General features: G+C 40.6%; 1 non-coding gene across 1 annotated transcript; it reads left to right on the top strand.

The window, feature by feature from the left end:
• Positions 1-3,139: 3,139 nt before the first annotated feature.
• Positions 3,140-3,246, top strand: LOC141626061 (small nucleolar RNA R71). The gene has a single exon (XR_012535790.1). It is a non-coding gene; the product is annotated as a small nucleolar RNA R71 (small nucleolar RNA).
• Positions 3,247-4,154: the final 908 nt, after the last annotated feature.

Genomic DNA, 4,154 nt, shown 5'->3' with positions numbered 1-4,154 from the left:
AGATTGAAAATCGTCAATTTTCAATTATACCCAAATCGATTTTAAGATGAAAGGCTTTGCCTTTGTATTTCAAAAATCGACTCAAAGGTTGAAGATTTTGGTGCTTGGATTGATTTTTGTTGGAGGAGGAGTGATTAATTGTTGTTAAAAGGAAGTTTGGATTTGAGTTTTTTGAATTTGGTTGAGGAAATCTTGTTTTTGTGATGGAGAGGATGAGGGTTTTGGGGTTTTGGTAGTGTTTTGAATGTATGAATGAAGGAATGAATGTGGGAGGGGTATTTAAAAACACCCGAAAATTTTGAAACTGCTGGGGCAGACGGGCGTTTTTCCTTCGGGACGCTCGGATTCTCGCCTATTCCGGTTCAGAATTCTCGCCTAAAGACGGGCGTCTTTCACCGACGCTCGGATTTTCCGACTGCGGGACGAGCGGATTCTTTCAAAGACGGGCGGATTTTGTTACAGCAGGTTTTCTCATTTTGAACTGGCAAAAAGACGGGCGTCTTTCTGCAAAGACGAGCGGATTCATTGAGACGAGCGTCTTCTCTGCTGGGACGCTCTGATTCTTCAACAGTCCCAAATTTTCAATTTTGTAGTTAAATTGGACGGACGGATTCTATAAAAGACGCTCAGATTCCCTAGAGACGAGCGGATTCCCCTGAAGGACGCTCGGATTCTCCCTGGTCTACCCGGATTCAGTTCCATCCGTGCACTTGCATATCCCGTGTCATTTTTCATTCTTCAAATCCCGTGTTCCTTATTGTAGGGCCACTACTAAGGCATGAATAGCCCTGGCAATTGCTATCCCCAAACTAAGCTAAAGCACTACACATCAATTAAAATCATTAGTCCCTCTCTCACTTCTCTCAAAAATGATAATTATCTTGATCAAAGCATAAAAATCCAAAAATGACAAAAATGCAATGTAGGAATTAAAATGCAAGTTAGGGAGTTAGAAATATTTACAAATGGTGGTTTAGGGAGGACTCCACCAAACTCTCATACTTAGTGAGATGTCATGGGGGCATGTCCAAGGTGTTGTTGATGTTGCTCAACACCTTGAAAAAGTTGTCAAAAGCTTGTTCATTGTCATGATAAAGATATTCAATAGATCTTTGCCCTTGTTATCCTTCATGTTGGTCTTTCTCGATAGCATTGCCAATATAGGGATTGAAAATCCCTTCAAACTCATCGTCCCAAAGACCACAAACTTCATCTACTTGGTCACTAAAGATCTCTTGAGTTGATAGAGACAACTCTCCCACTTTCTTGTCTTGGCCAAGGAGGCCATCCTCTTCATTGCTTGACTTTGGTGAGCTTTTCAAGCTCTCTTTGTTACAATTCACTTGCTCTTTGAATGGAGCATCATCAACTTTCTTCTTCCATTGGGATTCCGACTTCTTCTTATCATCCTTCCTACTATAATGATCAACCATAAAACATGGTTCATGCAAACGGGGAGCTCTCATGGTTTTGTCAAGATTGAAAGTTATGCTCTCATCTCCCACTTCTAGAGTGAACTCTCCATGCTTCACATCAATCACCGCACCCGCGGTGTGAAAGAAAGGTCTTCCTAGAATGATTGGAATATTGGAGTCTTCTTCCATGTCAACAATGACAAAGTCCACCGGGATGAAAAATTTCCCAACTCTTACGGGAAAATCTTCCCATATCCCTAATGGTGTCTTCGTCGATCTATCGGCCATTTAGAGGGTGACATTGGTGCATTTAAGCTCTCTCATCCCTAACCTTTTACTCACCGAGTACGGCATAACACTCACACTAGCCCCTAGATCACATAAGGCTTTGTTGATCGTGGTGTCGCCAATGGTGCACGGTATTGAGAAGCTTCCCGGATCTTTAAGTTTTGGAGGTGAACACCCTTGAAGTATTGCACTACTCACCTTAGTGAAGGCGATAGTCTCAAGCTTCCGGATTGACTTCTTCTTCGTGAGGATGTCTTTCATGTATTTTGCATAGGCCGGCACGTGATTGATTAATTCCGTGAAAGGAATCGAGACTTATAAATTCTTCACAATCTCCATAAACTTTCCAAGTTGGTCATCAAATTTGGGCTTGGCTTGACGACTCGGAAAAGGAAGTCTAAAAACAATGGGCTCCTTCTCCTTGGCCTTGTCTTCATTTTTCTTTGAAACTTCCTCTTTTGATGGTTCTCCATCATTGGAGTTTTGCACAATTTCTTCTTTGTCACTAGCTTCCACAATTTCATCCTCAACTTGCTCCTTTGGTGCTTCATACCTTGTACCACTCCTCATGTGAATGGCACTAACCGTTTCATGTCTTGGGGGATTACTTTGAGGTGGTAATTGCCCCTTTTGTCTTTGTGAGTTTGAAGATGCTAGTTGAGTCAATTGGGTTTCCAACATTTTGGTGTGGGCTAGGATGTTGTTGATGGTGATTTCCTTTGCTTGACTATCCTTTTCCATTTGAGTGAAAAACTCTTGTTGATTCTTTTGTATTTGAAGGACCGCTTTTTGAACATCAAAACCTTGGTCATTTTGTTGATTGTATGGAGTTTGATTTTGGTAACCTTGGTTTTGGTTGTAAAAGGGTCTTTGATTTTGGTTTCTCATGGGAGGTGGGGTGTATGTTGGTTGAGGGTCTTGAACATTTTTGCTTTTGTATGAGAGATTTGGGTGGAATTTGGTGTTTTCATTGTAATAGTTTGAATAAGGGGTACCACTCTTGTATGCTTGAAAAGCATTCACTTGTTCATTTGTTCCTCTACATTCACTTTGGTCATGTCCCAAAGTTCCACAATTCTCACATATCCCACTTGGGATTGATGAAAATGCCGTCATGGCATTAACATGATGCTTTGGTGATTTTGAGGTTTCTTCAAGTCTAGCCATAGCTTTTTCAAACTTCAAGATGATGATATCAATGTGAGCACTAAGTTGAGCACCTAATTGAGTAATAGAGTCAACTTCATGCTTTCCTCCTCTAGTAGCCTTGCAAGGCCTACTATATTGTGAGTTATCGACCGCCAGTTTCTCAATTTTATTCCAAGTTTGATTGTCATCAACTTCGGTGAACATTCCATTTGATCCCATGTTGAGAATGTTTCTTGAGTCTTCATAAAGACCATTCCAAAATTGTTATACCAAGAACCACCTCACTAAGTCCATGATGAGGACATGAGCGGCAAATTCCTTTGAATCGCTCCCAAGCTTCATACAAAGATTCTTCATCTCTTTGCTTAAAGCCCGTAATTTGAGCTCTTAGCATGTTAGTCTTTTCCGGTGGATAGAAATTTTTGTAGAAAGCTAGAGCCAACTTCTTCCAAGAATCAATTCCAAGAGTAGCCTTATCAAGGCCTTTCAACCATTGTTTCGCGGTGCCAATTAGAGAAAAATGAAATAAGACCCATCGAATTTGGTCTTGAGTTACACCGGTTTGAGATATTGCATCACAATAGTCACAAAAAGTCTCCATGTGAGAGTGAGGGTCTTCACTAGGCATCCCCCCAAATTGGCTTCTTTTGACTAATTGGATAAATGCGGATTTGGCAATGAAATTTCCGGTTAAGTGTTGTGGTGTGGGAGTACCGTTGGGTAGGTTCTCCTCGGTTGGTACGGAATGTGATGAAAATTTAGGCATTGTGGGTTGATTTTGTGTTGGATTATATGTTGGGTTCTCCTCACCTTCTCTTGCAAAAGGGTTGATGAACTCAATAGTATTTTGTTGAATATCTACAACCTCACCAATACCTCTCAAAGTTCTCCTAGCAAGTCTTCTATTGGTTGTCAAAGTCCTTTCAATTTTGTGATCAAAGGGTACTTGTCGTTAGGAGCGCCTAGACCAAAACACAATTTATAACTTCACAAACAACTCTACAATTAGTAAAGAGGCAAGTAAAGGTCAGATCCAAAGGGACGGGAATTGAGATGACATTTTCTATTGCAACTAGTGGTGTCTAAGGGTGTCACAATTTGGGGTTTGAAGTAGAAGATCACTAAACTAAATAGCAATAAAAGTAAACAAGCAAGATGAATTGAAAGGGATGTAAACAATTGATAAAAGGCACTAGGGTGTCATGGGGTCATAGGGGATTCATGGGAATTGATCATACAAACATATTCTCAAATTATAAGCAAGCAGTTATTGTCGTGATGGATCGAGTTGGTTTATATCTT

This window comes from Silene latifolia, chromosome X (assembly GCF_048544455.1).
Source record: "Silene latifolia isolate original U9 population chromosome X, ASM4854445v1, whole genome shotgun sequence".
In the NCBI taxonomy this organism is placed as follows: domain Eukaryota; kingdom Viridiplantae; phylum Streptophyta; class Magnoliopsida; order Caryophyllales; family Caryophyllaceae; genus Silene; species Silene latifolia.
Note: the sequence above shows the minus strand (reverse complement) of the source record. Positions and strands in the feature narration are given on the sequence as shown.